Raw genomic sequence first — 24,044 nt, forward strand, 5'->3', positions numbered from 1 at the left:
CCAGTATAAAAATAATTGTAATTTAATTAATCTGTGTTTGCATAAAAAAGATTTTCAACTCAAAGCCCAGTGGACATATTTTGAAACCAGTCATGATAAAACAGAATGTGATGGTAAAGGGGGGTACTGTAAAACACTTAGCTTGGAAGGAAAGTCTGCAGCAACATCTGGACAGGAAAATGACAACAATTTGAATTTTGCAAAGCCAATGTTACAAATATTATCTTTCAACTTACCTCTAAAGGAATAGCTGATTCAGCTTGTCAGACTTTGCAGAACTGCTGGAAAAACTTTCAAACTCTTCCAGGAACAAGACCTTTCCACAAAATTCAACCAATGTATGATGTGGGAATAATTGGAAAGAAGAATCAGTAAAGATGCAAAACCAGCAGTCACAGTCAAATTACATAGTAAGAAAAACTGTGATTGTGAAACTAGATGATTTATATTCTGGATGTTGTATAGCTTGCACTTACAACTCCTTGTATTTCAGTATGGTTTATGATTTAAATAGTGAAGAGAGAGATGTGTGCATAAAATTTTTACCCACTCATGACCACCAGAGTCATTTTTCTGGTCTAAGAGAGAAGATTCATGTCTGGCACCCACCTTCATGTCATTGAAATTGTGGATCCTCCGTACACAATGACTGGGACGACTTCTACATGGATACTCTGCAAATCACACTTAATTGCCTGGCAGAGGGTTCAGCGAATCACCTTCACAATAATTCTCTGTTATTCCAATGATTCACCAAAGAATGCTTGACATATGTTAACAGCCGAGCTTCAAAAATACTGCAGACACTTAAAGAACAAAATACCTAGAATTTAGAATGATAGTAATAGTGATTTTTTTAAACATCAAATATAATCACAGAAATGAGTTTACCATGCCAGTTTCTTTGTTTAAAATCAGTTCCCTCAAGCAATGTATTTAATCGTGTTTGAATTACTCAGTTCTGTTTACTTCTCAAGTTCTTATAGAAAAATGGATATTTTTATACAAAAAGAATGAAAATTAAATGCCACATATATAAGCATGTAAATTTTGCTAATTATTTTCGTTTATGAAGTAATAAAACAATGAAGTGAGAAATCCATAATTTTATTTTCTCAATTCGTAGTGTATATTTTTTACAACAAGAATAAAAGGAAAGTTACTCTATTATCTTTTTCCCTTTCCATTATTTGGCCCTTACTGTTGTGAAAATTGCAATTAAAGGTTCTTTTCCTGCCCAGGTGAAGTTTCACAGTGTTTTAATTCACATTTCTCTGAACTTCTTGCACATTGATGCATATGCAAAAAATTTGATCAGTACCCATTGATAAATAAGGAAGATATAAATTATGTATTTTGCATATTTGAAAACACTGCATGTCCTCTGCTTGAAAACCCAAAGCTGTGACATTCCTAAAACTTCAGCTGGCTGTGGAACCCAAACCACTTCAGACAGAGCGAAGATATTTTGGATTCTTACTAAAACCCAAAAATGTAACAAATTTGCCAAGTTACACCAAAATCTGAGACCATGTGTGTCATGGTGTGCTTACACTCACCCACTTTGAATCAGTCAACTCATACTAATACCTGGGTACATGACTTTGCAAAGAGGTGAAATGGAATGATCATATAGTCCCAGTCATGGGACAAAGCAGGTGGCAGACTTCAGTTTATTGGTAAAATATGGAGGAAATGCCTACAATGGAGATTGCTCACAAACCACTCATGCAATCCAATGTTACTCAAGTGCATGGGAACCTTACCAAATAGGGCTACCGGTGGATACTGGTCATATACAGAGAAGGGCTGCACAAATGGTCATATCAGATTAGACTAGATTCAGTATTCGTTCAGTAGACCCATAAAAGATATAATTGTCGTAGTTGGTGATACATGTCAGGTTTGTTAGATCCGTGGGAGAGCATCACAGAGATTTTGAACAAACCGAACTGGCAGACTTGAAGATAAACGTAAAAAATCTCGAGAAGACCTATTTACTAAGTTTCAAGACTCAGATTTAAATGATGACTAGGAATATACTACAGCCGCCACATATTGCTACCGTAGGGATCGTGAGGACAAGATTACATTAAATATAGCACGCGCGGAAGCATTTAACAAACCCTTCTTCTCGCTCTCCATACGTGAGTGGAATGGAGAAAGGACCCTAATAATTGACACGGGGACGTAGCTCTGCCATGCACCTCGCAGTGGTTTGCCGTATATAGATGTAGCAAGGGAACTCATACGGAATACTGCTTCTAAAGATTATTTCAACAAAAATTTGAAATGTGATGCGCTAAGGGTCTAGTATCAAATTAAAAGTGTCTGACAATATTACCGCAAAGGATAAGTCTGGAAGTAGGAGATCAGAAAAAGAGGCCTACGAATTTACGAACAGCGCTTATGAAAACTGTGGACGAATATTTCAGTTAAGGCGACTTAATAGCACTACTGAGGAGCCTGGCATCTGATCAAAAGAAAAGACGTGACTTATGATACTCGTCAACAAACCACTAGAAATTGAAATTAATTGCATTGATTATGAAAAAAATACTGAACTAGAAAACCCAGCTTCCCTTGTACTGGGTTCTAGAATCTATAAGTCGCCAGTTGCCGGCCAACGAAATGCTGTTGTAAGCCTTATCGCTGTGGCATCTCAAGTAGAAATCTAAAATTGTGACAACGTCCTGAAATTTGCAAACAAAATGTTGCCCTCATTTTATTTATCTTGATGTAGTGGTTTCTTTTGCTATAACCATTCATCGCAAACAGGTGCCAAGCAAAAAAAAGACATGAATGAATAGTCTGCTTGAATACTGACGACAAAGGTTGCATACAACAACATGCATGCGTACGTGGATTCATTCCACTAATTTTTGTGCATGCGCTTTTGTTCTCATCCATCTCCGATTGCTCATTAGAATAGTAGCATCGTGTGGATGTACCTTGAAACTCGATCGTAATCTGCACACATAATTTACGTGCCTAACTATTGGAATTATGACAGTTTAAACCTTCTTGGTTTCTGATCCCAAACTTTTATATCGTTAAATAATAAGAGTTAAGTTCAAAATCAATTTTCTATGTTTTACGTACCTTTCGGTGGGCCGGAAACGCAGGAAAAATGGATGGCACAGCGTTTTCTCGAATACGAACTGTCGAAACAGAGGTTCGGTCTATATCTTGTTCCCGAAAATGCTGTGAACATACTTTGCTATATTTCGACGGCTCCCAATCTTTCCTTCCCAGAGCTTTCACCCAGAGGTCTTTGCGAGTTGCATTGCTAGGAAATCTAAAGTCAAATAACAGAAATAAAACATTACAGTAAAAGCAAACAGCGCAACCAAAATTCATGTATATAAAAGAAAATTTTGCTTGATCGAGTCCACTTACTTATGAAATGTGATTCCTAAACACTTTTGACTACGATCAGAACGAGCAGTACACCCGACAACGGCACAAGCTGGCATTTTTATCTAATAGTTTTCACGTCTTTCACACAATCGAAGCACCAAAAGCTAATATCTTGGGGTAACTAACATGGCGGACGAATGCTTGAAGTTTGTGACGTCAGGTTCGTTTGAGCAGTTGCCAGAGAGCGCAAGTAAACATGCGTTATTGCGCATGCGCAGCTAAGATGATGTATAACGAATAACGGATATCGCTGCAATCCGTCGCTCGACTTGACCTCGCTACATGGGAGCGATTTGACGAGCAATTTCAACCAGTATTACGAACGCCACTATTACGAGAAGTTCAGCTATGGAAAATGAACTCCTATGTTGCAGCAGTCGCAATTGATCCTCAAGTACCGGGGAATACTTGCAAAAAATAAATTAGAAAACAGAAATGGTACTTTATTAGATATGTTTTGAAACGCTTTTCTTTAGAACTTTAGGTTACTTAACAGAATGTATTATATTTGTCACTGGCGCCAAATGGGCCGTGTACATCATTCCGTTGTGCTATAGGTACAATTCATTTTTAGTTTTTTAGTCCTCAATTCCTTTTTCTTTGATTCATCTTATAGTTTAACTTCAAGTAACTGCAGTACACAATTTGTTTTGCAGATTCGGTGAGTCTGCAGAAACATTGTCAATAGCGGCCTGCTGATTATTATAATTATTGTTACAAACTATACAACAGGATCCAGAATGTACCCAATTTTAAAGTCAAATCAGAAATCTTCTCTGAGACGATAAAATGCCACGAAAAGCAAAAGTGACCGTGTACCACACTTATTTCCTACCAGTCCTTATATATGGTTAAGAAACGTGTACGCTCTTAAACAAAGACATCACCAGAAATCAGGCAACAGGAAAGAGATTCATTGTAAATATGAATCAAACATCTAGAAAGGACAAAAGCAGAAATGAGGTGAGTAGAATGGTAGCTGGTATTGATGTTCCTTTTACCTGTGTCATAAAGAAACGCAGGTTTCAGTGGTAGGGACACATAATGAGAATGAACAGCGAAAGAGTTGCTAACAAGTATTTCGACCTGAAGAGTTGCTAACAAGTATTTCGACCTGAACCTTGTAGGAAGAAGACAACGGGGAAGACCAAAAAAACGCTGAATAGAGAGTGTAAGATCAGATGTGGAGGAGAAATGACACAAATTGGAAGTTGTCCTGGAATAGATGATGTATGAAGACAGAAGGAGATGGTGAGCACTTGCGCACCACTCCCGGAAAACTGCAATTGGAAAACGATGATGATGACGATAACTGTAGGAGGAGGGGGGGGGGGGGAGGAGAATTGAGGAGTGACGTCCACAGTTATAACACTCGCAGTAAGAAAGAGACAGACATCTCAAGCTGCCGACCCTCTATGACAAGGGACAGTTTTCCAACAGTAGCTATTAAAATGTTCAACTATATAAATACTAAAATGCAGTCCTTCGAGTTGGTGAAATTTCGAAGAAAGATGTCGCAAAATCTACTCCAAAACCACTGTATAGTTTAAATGAGTTCTTTGGCAGTGAAATAGAAAACTGGACTCCCTAAATAATGCACCGCCGTATGAAATGAAAATATACTTGTTAAAATTTTCTCATTCTCTCAGGGGATTTGTTCTGTATTATTATGCATACGCTTGCTATTTTTTTCGTATTATAATTCTTATGTAATCTTAACCTTGTAACACTGACACAGTCTATCCAGTAATGACTGTCGAACGACGTAGCCATGGTAATAAATGGCAATAAGCTGTATGAAATTACAAGGAACTTTGTCTAGCTGTACAATAGATTTCCTTTGAACTTTTAAATTCTACATCTATATGCTCTGCAAACTACACTTAAGTGCCTGGCACTGGGTTCATTGAGCCATCTACACACTAATTCTCTGTTATTCCACATTCTTTCTGTGCGAGCTCTGATTTCCCTTATTTTATTATGTGTGGATCGTTTCTCCCTGTATACGTCGGCGTCAACAAAGTATTTTCGAGTTCGCAGGAGAAAGCTAGTGATTGAAATTTCGTGAGAAGATTCCAACGCAACGAAAAACGCCTTTGTTTTAATGGTGTCCATTCCAAATTCTGTATCATGTCCGCGACACTCTCTCCCAATTTCGCGATAATACAGAACGTGCTGCACTTCTTTGAACTTTCTCGATGTACTCCGTTAATCCTATCTGGACATGATCCCAGACCATGGAGCTGTATTCCAAAAGAAGATGGACATGTGTACACAGTGTGTTTAGTAGATCTGCTACATTTTCTAAGTGTTCTGCCAATAAAACGTAGTCTTTGGTTTGCCTTCTCCACAACATTTTCTGTGTGCTCTTTCAAATTTATTCGTAATTGCAATTCCTAGGTATTTAGTGGAATTAACGACCTTTAGACTGTTTTATCGTGTAACCGAAGTTTAACGGTTTCCTTTCAGCACTCATGTGGATGACTTCACACTTTTCATTGTTTAGGGACAATTGCCAATATTCGCACCATTCGTATATCTTTTCTAAATCGTTTTGTAAGTTTTTTGATCTTCTGATGACTTTACTAGACGATAAATGACAGCATCATCAGCAAACAACCTAAGACGGCTGCTCAGATTGTCTCGTAAATCCTGTATATAGATAAGGAACAGAAAGGGCCTATAACACTACCTTGGGGGACGCCAGAATTCACTTCTGTTTTACTCGATGACTTTTCGTCAGTTACCACGAAATGTGAGCTCTCTGAAAGGAAATCACGAATCCAGTCACATAACTGAGACAATATTCCATAATAACGCAATTTCAATACAAGCTGCTAGTGTGGTACAGTGTCAAAAACCTTCTGGAAATCTAGAAATATGGAAGCAATTTTAAATCCCTTGTCAACAGCACTCAACACTTCGTGTGTGTACAAAGCGAGTTGTGTTTCACAAGAACAATGTTTTCTAAATTCGTGTTGACTGTGTGTCAATAGATGGTTCTCTTCGAGGTAATTCATAATGTTCGAATACGATATATGTTCCAAAATCCTGCTGCATATCGACGTTAATGGTAAAGGCCTGTAATTTAGTGGATTACTCCTACTACCTTTTCTGAATATTGGTGAGACCTGTGCGATCTTCCAGTCTTTGGAAAGTATCGACCGAGTTGTTGTATATGATTGCTAAGTATGGAGCTATTGCGTCAGCATACTGTAAAAGGAACCTAATTGGTATACAGTCTGGACCAGAAGGCTTGCTTTTATTAAGCGATTTAAGTTGCTTCACTATTCAGAGTATATCTACTTCTAAGTTACTCATGTTGACAAATGTTCTTGGTTCGACTTCTGGAATACGAGGGTAATCCCCAAAGTAAGGTCCTCTACTTTTTTGTAAGTACAGGGCTATTACAAATGATTGAAGCGATTTCATAAATTCACTGTACTCCATTCATACATCTACAGATACGTAGAAAAACTCATAAAGTTTTGTTCAGCTGAAGCCGCACTTCAGGTTTCTGTCGCCAGAGCGCTCGGGAGCGCAGTGAGACAAAATGGCGACAGGAGCCGAGAAGCGTATGTCGTGCTTGAAATGCAGTCACATCAGTCAGTCATAACAGTGCAACGACACTTCAGGACGAAGTTCAACAAAGATCCACCAACTGCTAACTCCATTCGGCGATGGTATGCTCAGTTTAAAGCTTCTGGATGCCTCTGTAAGGGGAAATCAACGGGTCGGCCTGCAGTGAGCGAAGAAACGGTTGAACGCGTGCGGGCAAGTTTCACGCGTAGCCCACGGAAGTCGACGAATAAAGAAAATTGGCTCATGTCACAACTGGAGACCGACAGCGCCGACTTCATCTTTCAACAGGATGGTGCTCCACCGCACTTCCATCATGATATTCGGCATTTCTTAAACAGGAGATTGGAAAACCGATGGATCGGTCGTGGTGGAGATCATGATTAGCAATACATGTCATGGCCTCCACGCTCTCCCGACTTAACCCCATGCGATTTCTTTCTGTGGGGTTATGTGAAAGATTCAGTGTTTAAACCTCCTCTACCAAGAAACGTGCCAGAACTGCGAGCTCGCATCAACGATGCTTTCGAACTCATTGATGGGGACATGCTGCGCTGAGTGTGGGAGGAACTTGATTATCGGCTTGATGTCTGCCGAATCACTAAAGGGGCACATATCGAACATTTGTGAATGCCTAAAAAACTTTTTGAGTTTTTGTATGAGTGTGAAAAGCATTGTGAAAATATCTCAAATAATAAAGTTATTGTAGAGCTGTGAAATCGCTTCAATCATTTGTAATAACCCTGTACATGGACATGTTTATTTCTACAGTGGTTTAAATCAGTTACAGCTTGAAAAATTAGCTGTTTTTCGACGTAAGCACCATTTCTGTCGATGCGTTTTTGTAGACGCTGTGGCAGTTTTTGTATGCCCAATCATACCAGCTCGCCGCCACGCTGTTCAGAAAGTTGTGAACCTCATCTTTCATCTCGTCGTCGGAGCTGAATCTGTGTGACCATAATTAACGCTGACAAGTACTGTGAGACTCTGAAAAAAATCAAACGGGCAATTCAGAACCGGAGAAGAGAAATGCTGAGCAAGGGCGTACACATTCTCCATGACAACGTTCGCCCACACATCGCTCGGCAAACCGTTGCTCTCCTGCAGCATTTTCAGTGGAACATAATCACCCACCCACCCTATAGTCCTGACTTGGCGCCCAGTGACTATCATCTGTTCCCTCCGTTAAAAGAACGTTTGGCCGGAAAGCGATTCAGCTCCGACGACGAGGTGAAAGAGAACTTTCTGAATAGCTTGGCGGCGAGCTGGTATGACATGGGCATACATAAACTGCCACAGCGTCTACAGAAATGCATCGACAGAAATGGTGATTATGTCGAAAAATAGCTAAATGTTCAAGCTGTAAACTGATGTGAACCATTATAGAAATAAACAGGCCCATGTAGTTATAAAAATAGGAGACCTTACTTTTGGGATTACCCTTGTATTTACATCGTCTACTTTGGCGAAGGTACACTCCTGGAAATTGAAATAAGAACACCGTGAATTCACTGTCTCAGGAAGGGAAAACTTTATTGACACATTCCTGGGGTCAGATACATCGCATGATCACACTGACTGAACTACAGGCACATAGACACAGGCAACAGAGCATGCACAATGTCGGCACTAGTACAGTGTATATCCACCTTTCGCAGCAATGCAGGCTGCTATTCTCCAATGGAGACGATCGTAGAGATGCTGGATGTAGTCCTGTGGAACGGCTTGCCATGCCATTTCCACCTGGCGCCTCAGTTGGACCAGCATTCGTGCTGGACGTGCAGACCGCGTGAGACGACGCTTCATCCAGTCCCAAACATGCTCAATGGGGGACAGATCCGGAGATCTTGCTGGCCAGGGTAGTTGACTTACACCTTCTAGAGCACGTTGGGTGGCACGGGATACATGCGGACGTGCATTGTCCTGTTGGAACAGCAAGTTCCCTTGCCGGTCTAGGAATGGTAGAACGATGGGTTCGATGACGGTTTGGATGTACCGTGCACTATTCAGTGTCCCCTCGACGATCACCAGTGGTGTACGGCCAGTGTAGGAGATCGCTCCCCACACCATGATGCCGGGTGTTGGCCCTGTGTGCCTCGGTCGTATGCAGTCCTGATTGTGGCGCTCACCTGCACGGCGCCAAACACGCATACGACCATCATTGGCACCAAGGCAGAAGCGACTCTCATCGCTGAAGACGACACGTCTCCATTCGTCCCTCCATTCACGCCTGTCGCGACACCACTGGAGGCGGGCTGCACGATGTTGGGGCGTGAGCGGAAGACGGCCTAACGGTGTGCGGGACCGTAGCCCAGCTTCATGGAGACGGTTGCGAATGGTCCTCGCCGATACCCCAGGAGCAACAGTGTCCCTAATTTGCTGGGAAGTGGCGGTGCGGTCCCCTACGGCACTGCGTAGGATCCTACGGTCTTGGCGTGCATCCGTGCGTCGCTGCGGTCCGGTCCCAGGTCGACGGGCACGTGCACCTTCCGCCGACCACTGGCGACAACATCGATGTACTGTGGAGACCTCACGCCCCACGTGTTGAGCAATTCGGCGGTACGTCCACCCGGCCTCCCGCATGCCCACTATACGCCCTCGCTCAAAGCCCGTCAACTGCACATACGATTCACGTCCACGCTGTCGCGGCATGCTACCAGTGTTAAAGACTGCGATGGAGCTCCGTATGCCACGGCAAACTGGCTGACACTGACGGCGGCGGTGCACAAATGCTGCGCAGCTAGCGCCATTCGACGGCCAACACCGCGGTTCCTGGTGTGTCCGCTGTGCCGTGCGTGTGATCATTGCTTGTACAGCCCTCTCGCAGTGTCCGGAGCAAGTATGGTGGGTCTGACACACCGGTGTCAATGTGTTCTTTTTTCCATTTCCAGGAGTGTATTTCGAAAGGCTGTGATTAGTAACTCTGTTTTCGTAGCGCTGTCGTTGATAGTATTTCCATTGCTATCGCGCAGAGAAGACATGGACTGTGTCTTGCCGCTAACATACTTTGCATACGACCAGAATCTCTCTAGATTTTTTGCCAGGTTTCGAGATAAAGACGTTGTGGAAACTGGTGTAAACATCTCGCTTTGATTCCGCGCTAAACTTCGAGCTTCTGTAAAAGATCTCCAATCTTGGAGATTTTGCGTTCGTTTGACTTTCAAATGCCTTTTTTTCGTTGCTTCTGCAACAGATTCTGAGTCGTTTTGTGTACCAAGGGGGATTAGCTTCGTCGTTTGTTAATTTATTTGGTATAAATCTCTCAATTGTTGTCGATACTGTTTCTTTAAATTCAAGCCACATGTGGTCTACACTTACACTGTTCATTTAGAAGAAGGAGATTGTCTCTCAGGAAGGAGACAAGTGAATTTTTATCTGCTTTTTTGAGTAGGTATAGTTTTCGTTATTTTTGGAGGATTTTGGGTTTACAATATTCAATATCGCTACGACAGCGCCGTGTTCACTAAATCCTGTATCCGTTTTGATGCCCGTGATTTGTTGCCAAGAGGTCAAGTGTGCTTTCACAACAGTTTACTATTCGCGTGGGTACATAAACTAACTGTTCGAAATAATTGTCAGAGAACGCGTTTAGCACAATTTTGGATGATTTACCTCCGGTTTAAACAAGTATTTTTGTCGATTTGTCGATTATAAATTACAGTCACCGGCAACTATAACTTAATGAGTCGGGTACGTCTTTGAAATTATACTCAAGTTTTCTTTGAACATTTCGGCAATTGTATAATCTAATTTGAGAGGTCAGTAAAAAAATCCAATTATTATTTTATTCCCGTTGCCAACACTGACCTCTGCCCATACTAACTCACAGGAACTATCTGCTTCAATTTCGCTACAAGATAAACTACTTCCAACAACAACAAACAAGCCACCGCCAACTGTGTTTAGCCTATGTTTTCGGAACACCGTTAGGTTCTTCGCAAAAAATTTAGGAACACTTGTCCATGCGATCATGACTTCTCGCCACATATTCTAAAATTCGGCACCCTCCTCTAAACGAACGAAAATTTATGCGACGTACTCCATTCTCTACCGCATTTTGGGGCATAAAATCGAGTTTTCAGTTTCATAACTACAACGATTCTAAGTTAGTGCCAAGTGTTTGTAAGATACAGCAATTACTGTGTATACATCTGCTCGACGGAATCAGTGGAAGCAAGGCGTGTAATTTCATGTTCCAAATACCGCTGCTATACGTTTGACTGGTTGCTTGTGTACAGTGTGGCAGCCAGTCAAGGAATATTTTAGGGAATTGGTTTAAAACATTTTATCTCAAAGGCTCCAGTCAGATCTGTACAAGTTTTCTCCCAGAGAAATTTCGGCTGTGCCTACGTGACACAAATTGCCTGCCTTCCAGATCTGAGGCAGTGCTGTCCAGTTAAGGCTGCTGACAAAAGACGCCTTGAGCCCTCTGCTGGAACTGCCATCGGTTTTATCCAATAGCGAGCGTTTGGACCCTGGAAGATTCCACAGTGCAGAACCCAGTTGCCTCGCTCTCTCGTGATCCAGACCTCGAGTAGATCAGACGTCTTTCGTGGGCGGCAGACATTTCACGACCGGCCACCGACATCAATTAACATGAATCGCTTCCCTTTCCGTTGACCACTTTAATTAGCTGTTCGACCTCCTAGACTGGCCTAAACTTGGTAACTTCCTTCCTAGGCGCGCCTCTTGTATACTATACACTAAAACATACTCTCTTTGTTTTACCTAATTTTCTGTTCTGTCATTTAAGCCAGCTCTGGATGCCCACTTACGAGTCCTGACCACTCGACCTCCTGTACATTATCGTCGCAATCCAACAACCGTTTTCCCCCTTCCCTGCCCATGTACACTTGTAAGAGACATTCCTAGTGCTTTATCAGTACAGACTATATTAGCATATTGTGAATGTAGATCTTTATTTTTTTCGTTATTCTTAGCTGTTCAAAGTTAAATTAATCAGTCTGTCATACAGAGTTTATGTAATTAATTAAAGCTTTCGAAAGTAAGCTTAAAAATTTGTTTACCTTAGCGTTTAGTTACGTATTAGTGTAGGCTACGAAACTACAGTGCTCTTGTGCCAAGTTATTCTCTGCTTTTGTGTAAATTTTTGCATAAATTTTTCTATCATACCACGTGTGATAAGCGTGGTGGTTGCTGTAGAAATATGAAGGAGGTGTTCTGTGAAGACTGTAGATTGTGGTTTCATTGGGGCGAATGTAGCGGCGAGGAAACGGGAGTAGATAATGAGGCTCTTCCATGGAAATGTAGATTATGTAGAAAGGACAGAAAAATCGCTGAGCAGGAGGCAAAAATTTGTGCCCTTGAGGCTGAATTAGAAAACACGGATTTGGATTTATGTAGGCTACGAGAGGAAAGAGAGAGAAGGTGCTGGGAAAAGTTAGCAAGCAAAGGGCGAAAAGGGAAACTGTTGAAAAAACTTCAGGAATTCAGTTAGTAAATAAGTTTGGCTTACTATTAGAAGTAGTGGAGGAAGAGCTTCATCCAGATGTACCTGAATATAGGTTGAAGCAGAATATTACCTTAAAGAAAAAAAGACAGGTCGGGATCAAATCAGAACAGGGAAAGAAGAATTCTACTTCTAGGTAGCAGTCGTGAAAGGGGTGTAGACCAGCAGCTTCAGGAGAAATTAGTTGCAGGTTACCAGGCCACAAGTCTTGTGAAACCAAGTGCTAGCCTTAGACAGGTGACAGAAAACTTAGGTCAGCTATGCAAGGACTCTGTGAAGGAAGATCAGGTAATTATAGATGGGGGAACAGGAAACAGCCTGTCTATGAATCCAAGATATAGTATTTGGAGTGACTTGGACAAAATAGGAGCAGAAACTGGGCACACAAATGTGAGGTTTGTGGAGATATTTCAGCGCCATGATCGGCCATGGGTAAACACTGCTGTAAGGCAGGAGCTGAACAGGATGCTCCAGACACCAGCAAAATCTCACATAAGTGTTATTCCAGTTGATGCTATTGGTAGGTGGGGATACACTACACATGGCCTGCACCTAAAAAGAAAGGGGAAAGATAAGTTAGCTTCTCTATTACAGATACTGTAATGGGGGCCACAGTCGCACAAGGGATGATCCCTGTGGTTAATGGGACCAGGCAGATAGGTTTTTTAGATTTAAGCCAAAGTCCAGACAGACAAAATTCAAGAAAAAGAGAATAAAGCTAAGTGTAGTATCAATTCAACAAAATATCAGGGGAATAAAAAATAAAGTATATGAGCTGTTAGTGTGTTTAGATGATCTCAAAAACAAGAATGAGATTGATATACTTTGTCTGTCTGAACATCATGTAACTGTGGAGATGAAATGTGGCAATATAAATGGGTATAATTTAGCATCTTACACTTGCAGATCTAGCATGGATAAAGGAGGAGTTGCTATTTATGCAAAACACGGGTATAAGTACAAGATTGGGATGAATAAGTTTGACTCCCTATTATACTGTCTGTCAGACAAAAAGAGGAACTTAAAAATCTGTCATGATTGCAGTGTAAACTTTCTAAGCAACTCTGACAGGAAAAGTGTACTATAAGTGTTATTAATGACATATAACTTCGAATCAGTGATCAACTTCCCTACACAGATTGCTCAAGACAGTAGTACTCCAATAGATAATGTATTTGTACAGCAAGAGGATGTGAAACTAACACATGCTTTCCCTGTGATAAACGGATTATGAGACCATGACGAGTAATTTATTAACTTACAAAACCTAGCAGGGTGTACAGTTCAGAAACCATTAAGTAAAAGTGTAAGGCTGATCAACCCAGTATCTATAGAGCAATTCAAGGAAAGTTTAATAAATGTTAATTGGGGAGATGTATATAGTGAGCCAAATGCTAATGATAAATGCACCACATTCCTTGATAAATTTATATCTCTTTTTGAACATTGTTGCCCCAAAAAATTACTAAATATAACTCAAAGCAGTTTTCAAAGAAACCTTCGATTACTACAGGTGTTAAAGTGCCTTTAGAAAGAAAAAGAAAATTGTATAAGACAGCAAGAATTAGTAAAGAACGAGAAGAAGTTTTACCCTATAAAAATTATTGTAACATACTGAGAAAAGTTATCAGAAAATCAAAAAATATGTATATTAGTGATGAAATTAGCAACTCAGGGAATAAAATCAAACCAAAATGGAAAGTTGTTAGAAGAGAGACAGGAAAAGTAACCACTGGGGTATGTAGTATTACTATTAACGAGAATAAGACCATCTTAACCAACAGTACGCAAGTAGCTAATGTATTTATCAACCGTTTCTTAAGTGTAAGTGAAAAAATTGGTGAGAATAGTTAAAAAGGAAAAGCCAAGCAATCAAAGAGTCAGTTTTGAGAAATCCTTGTCAGGTTAATTTTCATCTAACAGCCTGTTGTGAAATAAGGAAAATCATTAAATCTTTGAAAAATAAATGTTCTATTGGAGCAGATGACATTTTTAAGAAGATATTAAAACAATGTGGAGTAGTTACAGCCGATGTTCTGAGTCACATCTGTAATGCATGGATTAAAATGCACCATTGCAAGCCTCGCTACAACAAAGGGGACACCACAGATGTCAGTAATTACTGGCCAGTATCCTTGCTTACAGCATTTTTAAAAATCATTGAGAAAGTAATGTACTCAAGAGTGGTTAGCCATCTCAACAGTAATGGAATACTTAGTAAATCACAGTTTGGATTTCAAAAATGCTGTTCTACTGAAGTAGCAATATGCAGTTTTAATGCCCACATAATAGAGTCTTTAAATAGTAAAATATCATGAATAGAAATTTTATGTGCCTTATCCAAAGCATTTGATTGTCTGAGCCATGACATTATGCTACAGAAATTACAATTATATGGTATAAATGGAACAGCATATGAGTGATTTAATTCATATCTGCAGAACAAGAAGCAAAAAGTTTCTTTACATGGTTAAGTGATTTAAAGACGTTTCCCACTTCATCTAACTGGGATGAAATTACATTTGGTGTTCCACAGGGGTTCGATCACGAGTCCCCTTCTGTGTTTAATATATGTGAATAACCTCCATTTTTATCTGAAACAAGAAGCTGAACTGACACTGTATGCTGATAATTCAAGTATCATTATTAATGCAGTAAAAGAAACTCCAATAGAAAACGATATAAATAATGTGTTTGGAAAAGTTATTGATTGGTTTTCTGCGATTGGTCATGCTCTGAATATTGAAAAAACACAGTACATACAATTTTCTACTGCAAGGTGTACAATTTCTTCAATAAATATAGCACACCAACAGAAGTCAGTAGCTAGGGTAGAACATACTATGTTTTTGGGTGTACATATAGATGAGAATCTTAACTGTAAAATTCATATTTTGGGTCTCCTAAAGCGACTAGGTTCAGCAACTTTTGGAATCAGAAAATTGCTAATTTTGAGGATATAGAAATTAGAAAGCTAACATATTCTGCATACTTTCACTCTCTGATGTCATATGGAATAATATTTTGGCGTAACTCAACACATAGGCAAAAAGTATTCACTGCTCACAAGAAACTGGGGAGAATAATATGTGGGGCTCATAGTCGCACATCTTATAGGCATCTGTTTAAAAGGTTAGGAATTATTACAACAGCCTCACAGTACATTTACTCAGTAATGAAATTTGTTCGCAACAACATGGGTCAGTTTAAAAACAACAGTGACATTAATGATTATAATACATGAAGAAAGAAAGACTTCAGACAGCAATAATAGTTTCAAAAATGAGCTGAAATCATATCTTCTTGACAACTCCATAGATGAATTCTTGAATAGGAATAAATAAATCCATAGGTGTAATTTATGCATTTTGTGCCATTTAAGGGAATGAGGAAGGTGATAAAAATTTTAAGCTTAAAAAAAACCTTGATTAGTGTGTGTGTTTCTTATGCAATTGACATATTCCACATCATAATGGTTACCAAGAGATCGATCAATGAAACATGTAACTAACTATTAACTATTCTCCATTGCTGGCGATCATTTTATAGGACTGAAGCCAGCATAAAATAATTCCTGAACTTTGATCGCATGTGAACAGTAGGTGCCATACACCTATGACGCGCTATATTGTGCTTGTATCACAAAGACTGTATGTTTTTCTCTTTGGTATAGAAGGAGGTGGTGTTATCTTCTTAAAATTTGTCATCGTCGTGAGTGGGAAAGCAAACTTGCAGGGTGGATGTATGTCAGATGTTGGACATTTATGTCCTGCATTAGAGTGCATTTGTTTATGTTCTATGATCATTTCTCTATTATCAATACGTTCTTGGTACTGACCTCAGACACTAGAACATACTTTAGAATTGATAACACAGTTGATTTACGTAAAATGCTTCGAACTCAGTCTGTCTGAAGATCCATCATGCATAAAACCACACGTTTTCTTCTTAATGGTCTATTATATCATAACAATAATCTCATATCTACTATACACCGATAAGGAGTGTTAACCTCTTCGATATGCGCTCATCTGAAGAGATATTGTGGGTTTGGGTGGGTGCCGTGAGTAGGAATGGTGTGGAATGGTCTTCACTGGACAGCAGTTACAGACTCAGCTTGCTCTGATTCCTTCACGAGACGTGGGATGTAGTGCGTATAGTAGCCTCCTGCTTCTAGTTGGCTGCAAATTAGGTTGGTGACAGTGTTCAGGGAGGGTTGGTCAAAGAGAGTGCGGGAAGATCTTTCAATCTCTAATTTTATCCTAAGAATGTGAGAATCGTCTGTGACTCCAGTCTGCACAGGGAAAGGTGGGCAATCGTATAGTAAATTACGCACTATGATTGAACTGCTATAAATACGTAGATCGGTATAGGATGCTGTCTGATATACTTACAGAAATTGGGACGCATGCTGCTGTGTTATTGGTCGGCGTCGAAACAACGGAAATAAACTGCTAAAATTGCTAAAATTGATCGCACTATCAAGTGTGGTGTTTATTACAGAACATCAATGGTGTCTTTCTCCATCCCATCTGCCCACTGGTATGGTGCTGATCACCAATTAATGATTGAGTGATATCACTTGTTTGAGATGGAAAGAGAGCCTTGGTGGGAACAACAGTTTCTGGGGATGGCTAGCACAGAAACAGTGATCGTGTCCATGAATGCAACATGAGGAATCAATAGAAACAGATCAGCGAGACATCTGGTGTTGTGGAAGATGAGATTAGATGTAGAGGTCATCAGTCACCTCTGGGAAGCTGTTTGGAAGAGCTACACAATGTCGCTAAACGCTTTCAGTTTCCATACATTGCGATATCTTCCACATTGTTTGTCGGTTAGAAACGCAACCTCTGTCGATCATTTCAATCATCCTGTGTCTTGTGAGAGCAGCATCAACGTAATATACACCATTCGATGTCCAACTTTCAGTCAGAGACGCTGCATCGAAACGTGTTAATGTCAGTTCAGTACCTGAAACAGACCTCGAAGTCGTGGTGGAAAAAACCAAATGTTTAGCCGTCTACATAGCTGTAGTCACATACTACTTCAGTGTGTTACAGCAAAAAGCAAATGCGTCAAACAATGACACGGTAACATTCTTTATTGACTGATAGTCTGTGGGATGTGGTTCTCCCACAGTACAGGCGACGAAGCTTTACACTGGTCTGACCAATACACGTTTATTTAATGGGATCACTACATAAGGTCAATGTCAACATACAGACGGTATTTGTTTCCAATACATCTGAAGAGACACCTGCAGTAATATCTTATCGAGTTCTGTACTGGATGATATTAGCGAAGTCTTTATAGTTCGTAGTTTTTCTCTGTTTGATGGTACAAAATAAGGATGATAGAGGGAATGTTTGGGTCACAGACATGAATGCATCCTGAGTGATGCATGCAGTACCAGTATGTAGTTTGAAAACCCACCGCACTACTGGCCTCTGGGTCACGGGGTTCTGGTTTCGCTTCTGGGCCAGGTTGGGGATTTTCTTTGCCCGGGGAATGGATGATTTGTGTTGTCATCATCATTTCATCATCATCATCATCATTAGTGACAGATTGGATTGAGTTAAACTTTGGACTGTTCAAAATCTGGACTTTTTACAGGCGCTGATGACTGTGCAGTTGAGCGCCCACAAACCAAACATCATCGTCATCATCACACTACAGTAGCAAAATCCTCGTCCTTCTCTCAGTTTCCGTATGATGTGGAGTCTTCCTAATTTTCCTGATAAGAAATACCGCCGTAACTTGTTGTACTGTCGTTTCTACTACTTCATGTTGCAGGTGGAAAAACTTTGCTTGGTGCTGGCCTTACACACTGTACGTGGTTGTCAGATCTACGACAACATTTTCTCATTTGCACCGAGTGGTCAAAATCATGGTCTTGCCGCATTAACTCAGTTCGCCCTGTTTCTCCACGGTATGCATAAGGTCGTATATGTAGCGCTCTCCGATTTCTGCTCAGTTCCGACTTAAACTGAACCGACGACATGGTCAAACCCGCAGGGAGGGAGGGGCAGAGACTGAGGGACAGATACAAGATACAGAGGAACTGTTTAAGAAACCAGGCTGGAGTTTTACTATCTGGGGCGGGGATCCTTAGCAGATAGATTCAAAAAGGTCACTTGTTTCGAGATATGAGAGTGCCACGAATATGGTTCACCAGTGGCTGTAATCATGAAATGACTTCTCCATAGGATCAAATGCAAGTATGTGGTTGACTGGAGGGACTCTATTCCAAATCACCGACAGTATTTCTACCAGAAATGTGAATATGAGAAGCTAGGCTATTGGTCATAGGATTTTGTACATTTCTTATGACATCAATCTAGCGTTGCATTTTTAAGTGATTCCTCACGTAGCACACCATTTGCTGTATGTGATCATTCTCAGTCAACCATGTTCCTCCCTTGCCTATAACCGAGCGGATATATCACATAAGGTGTGACATGGCAACGAGATAGAATGCGTTACAAATACTATTTGTTAGTGTGAGAAACATCTAGCTTCAGCATGAGGGAGTTGCTTCATAGCACGTTCCTTAGACGAATCACTTTCTAAATTCGGTAAGAATGATAAATTTATTACGAGCTTGCACCTCCGGAGACCTGCTCTCTCGCTATCTGCCTGTTACCACACACCCTAGCGATCACCGCCGATATTCAATGTCGTGGCATTTGTGTCGATGACCATTTCATTCGGAAGCAATACCATACCACGATTTATAAAGCTTTTATAGTTTTTAACGTAGATAACGTTAGCGATACTTGTGTGCGCCTGTAGATTCAAGACCGCTTTTTATGCAGGATGACAGTAACATAGTCGTCGCGATCGTATTTTTAATATCTGGTCGCTTATAAGACGATTACGTCTATCTTCCTAAGGCACACTGATATCACCCGCAAGAAAAAACAAATGAGACATGGCCATCTATCGCTCATTTTCGCTCATTATTGTTCGGTGTCACCAGCATTCAGTTATTTGCGAAGTATTGTACAGCAGGGGATGTGTGGTAGATACGCTGTCATTAGCAGGCTTATAAAGTATGTGTTGCGGCTGTAAAGCTACGTGGTCAGTGACCGACAAGTGCAAAGAAAATGACTATGTCCTGTTGTAATGGGAGGTATGAATCTGATGTGGAAAATTGCGATAGCCGTAAGGGGGATGAAAGAATTTACGTGGACAACTGTGGCCAGTCATAAGAATGGTACAAATTTTTATATTTCCAGAGCTACAGCCATCAGGAGGGGGTACTTCCGATACATTGCTCATTACGAATGTCACCATATTGGCGCTACGATCGTAATATTTAATTATAATTACAGTGATAAATATGTAGCTGGTTTCCTAGGACGATTCTGCCTGGCGTGTGGGAATGCATGGTGGAGGTAGCTGGCGGCCGGAAGGAATTGACGTTTCTGGCTTAAGACATCGAGCGGTCTGAACTGAGAAGTTGGGGTACAAGAATGCACCTGACCTAGCCATGTCGCCCTCTAGGTGGGTGAGTAGCGAAGTAATACTCGGTGTGTGTTGGGCAGTCTTCACTAGCGTGTGTAGTGTGAGTATTCCCCATGGAAATTTTAGAAGATTCAATACGCGCGCGTGTTCGTGCTGGACAGTTGTTCCTTCCCATGTAAATTGACCGGCTGACTGTACTGCAATTGCGCACACTCCTCGCCTTTTTTTCATTGAGAGAACATCGACTTTGATGTGTGTTGTGTGCAAGTAGATGGTGAAAAACAGGTGGAAGAGACATTTGCCGGTTCTCTGAACACGAGAAACACATACGATTATGGGTATTAAAACCTTAGTTGATTATTTAAAGTAGAAGGATCATTTGGAATCTGTTATATCATTCACATCGGTATTGGTTAAAAAATGCGAGTGGAACTACCAGTTTCCTCTGTTTTCGATCTTTCATTGAAAGATCTTCGCGGATGAGATAAGTTTCTAGTTACTCAGTGGTTTGCAGCACGTCCTACCTCTCTGCACCTCTCTAAAGTTTCGGGTTTCTAGAAATTAATTTCCATTCTATCTTCGGAATTGTGCTGTGCAAGTGATCGGTATCACACTGCTATGTGCTCGATATCGAGAACTATCGCGTAAATCGCACGATATTCTGCCAAACCATGGGAAAATATAAATGTTCTTCTAATCCCAAGTCTGCAGATGAACGCAACTTGTTGCAGAAACCACAGCAGCAAGTAGACGAGATTGGAAACAGTACGATAAGCGGACGCATGGTAGAGATGGGCAAAACTGTTCTTTTCAGAGATCAGATCAGAACTGTTCACTCCCTGAAATGAACTAGCTCTTTTTCATGACTCACCACTCATTCACAATAGAAAATAAATGAAAGGCACATTGCCCTTTAAACTTGGTTTATTCCAGTACTATACCTGTATTTTGATCTTATTTGATCCTATTTTGTAACACAGATAATGAGTAAGAATTTTGTATTGTTTATTGAAATTTCCACGATGTGGCAAAGTTTTTGATTATTGATTTATTTTGCACTATCGTGGTTTTTTGGGTGATCAGAAAATGTTGTAACTTGAGATTTACATTAACAATATATTTGGCTATAATGTATTAAAATTTCATTAACCTCGTACACATACATCGCAAGCCATATATTTTTAAAGTGAACGTTTCCTTCCGAAGACGCCTAAAATCGCAAAATCCATACCAGAATAAGAAAAAAATATATATAAATTTGACTGTAAGACTAAAGTGCTGTATATAGCCTTACGCAGAATAAAACAGGGAAAATATTGGTGTATCACATTTTGCGATACATTTATCGGTTCGCTCATAATTAAAACGTAAATTCGAGTGTCCATAATAAAAATCCTATAGTAAGAGGAGTCGTCAGGAACCTAATCAGATCAGTTTAAACAAATAAAAATAAAATAAAAACAAATGATGTTTACATAACATAATAATGTAATATGCATAGCAGTATTACTACGAAGAACAATATCCAGTAGAGACGAAATCCGATGCAGAGGCGCTGAGTCAAGCAGGTCGAGCCGCGAGCTGTATTACTGCGTGAGCTAAGACCACAGAGACCAGAGTGACACCTGATTTGCTTTGCTCAACGCTCTGGCTAGAGTCGAGAACGGTGGGATGAGCGTTGAGCGGGCGAGTTCCGAGGGTGGGGGGAGCGGTGAACGGCCACCAGTCACCCTCTCCGAGTCAAATCGTCCGTTCTCTTGCGAGGAGGTTGTTGCAAGTAGTTCTTATGTTCTCCGCTAGGAGGCTCTCTGTCCTGTTGCTCACATCTACTGCCCAGAGGGCAGGACGTGTGACTGAAACGATCGCCGACGGAGTGCGATGCTAAGTTAAGCTGCGCCAGACACTGCACGCGGCAGAGGAAGCACAGTGAAGGCACGGCATATGTGAAACACAAAATCCAATGGGGCACTGCACAATGCAGGCAGCCAAGGTAGCAGGGCAGGGCAGAGGCCGGCGCTCTCTCTCTCTCTCTCTCTCTCTCTGCTGTGGGAAACGTTTGGAGCTACCGTTCTTTTTTTTTCTGAATCACTGATTGTTCACTCCTTTGAAAGATTCAACTCTATGAATCAGTTCAGGAGCGGATCCCCCAACTCTAACGCATGGAGGTCGCATTGGGGGTGGGGGGGAGGGGGGCAGGGGGAAGACCAGCCTAGCCTTAGTACACCAGTTCGAAAACGTCAAGCTTCCATCGACGGTAGTAGAGCAGTGTAATTGGGGAAGCCTCTTTGGCGAAAGTTTCCATATTTCATGATCTGTAGACCACTTTTGCAGGATTTAGCTGTCAGTGTCATATGACTGCCATATGTTTTTCGATATGTACAAAATTGTTTGCCACTGAAATTCTAGTAACCTGTCCATCTGCAGAAAGTGGCGGACAGTGCTCCCACACCAGCAACAGCAGTTTGGCGGTAAATTCAATGAGAAGCAATCACAATGCTGTATTCACAGGAAGTCGCATGACGTCAGAGTCACAAGACATGCTTTGTGCGGATATGAACAACATGTGTGCACGGTATCTGCGGAAAGTTGCGTGACGTCTGAGAGTCACGTGATGTATTCTTTCTTCGAGAGTTCGGAGACAATTTCAAGCATACCAGCCTCCTCAGGTTAAGACTGGTGGGGTGTTGCCCCCCACCCACCACTGTTACTTCAGAGATGTTATAACTAAGAATAACACAATAAATATATCGCCGTTCTCGCGTTTGTTGACACAACACTGATACAAATAATTCTGTTACCAAGCGCCAAGTTATAGATTAACTTTTTATGGAAAATTATATAAATTGACGGTGGTTATACCAATGTACAGGAAGCGCAAGTGAAGTGCTGAATTCCGGCGGAAATCACAAGTCAGTTGGCGAACAAAGTCTAGTGGACGTTGAAGTCCAGCTTCCAGTTTAGCATTCGGATTATAAGTCCAGAGCGCAGCGAAATCAACATCAAATAGCAGGTCCACCTCAGCGTTCTACTTCAGAGTTGTGGAAGAGAACATAGCACGATGGGAACTGACTTGTAGACGTCAGTAGCGGCGTTAAATAAGGCTCCACAGTTAATAGAGCCGGCGGCTAGGGTCGCCGTATATTCTGGGCGGCCAATCGCTGAGTGTTATTGATGGTCAATCGCTGTGTTTTGAAGCGGGTGTGCGCTAAGGCGACCTGCGATGTTAGCAGCGGGTCGCGCAAGGCCGCGGCGCGCTCTTGTGACGTCACGCAAAGCGGGCCAGGGTTGGATTGGCGCTGCGTTTAAAGAATCGAGACGCACGGCCTGCAAATCTTTGTCAAACGGTTTTACAGAACCTATTCCGTAAAAAATAATTAATTTCTGAAATACTTTTAGCTTTATATGGCAGCTTCATGATGAAGTGCCAATCATTTCGATAATGGTCATGACTATTGTGGTATTTCACAGATGAGAATCAAATTTGAGAACGTTGCCATCAAAAATAGAGGTCGCTATGAATTTGTGTTTGATGCATATTACACATTCTATTGCTGAGTATGAAATACAGATGAGGTTTTGAAATTTTCGTAAAACTTTGGATCAATATCTGCTTCCAATCTCGAAAAAATTGAGCATCTGCAGCAACTTCACTTCCGGTCGCAACGCGCGGGAATGAAATATTCATAACGCGTGTCATATCTCGTAAACCGCTGGAGATAACGAAACGTGATCTTTGCAAATGATACCACGCAAAGAGGAGAGTACTTTGCCAAATGGTTAAAATAAGTAACTTTATCAATCGCGATATAGCAGAAACTATAGTTTATAATTCTTTTTTACCGGTAATGTAATTGCATAAGACTTATCAATAGCCAGTGAAAACGTACGAGTGCAGGATGTAAATAATATTGTGATATACATGGTAAAACAAGGTACATTTGTGAAAAATGCTCTGTGATACATTCTTTCTGGACCAGACAACTATTATTTACACTCACTTGAAAAATTCTGCACTAATACAGTGTATAATATTAAATTCCTCTGCCTTCAGTATCCTAAATAAATATTGTGTAGCTGTTTATAGAGCTCCCTCAGGAAAGCTCAG

Source organism: Schistocerca cancellata, chromosome 10, assembly GCF_023864275.1.
Source record: "Schistocerca cancellata isolate TAMUIC-IGC-003103 chromosome 10, iqSchCanc2.1, whole genome shotgun sequence".
In the NCBI taxonomy this organism is placed as follows: Eukaryota; Metazoa; Arthropoda; class Insecta; order Orthoptera; family Acrididae; genus Schistocerca; species Schistocerca cancellata.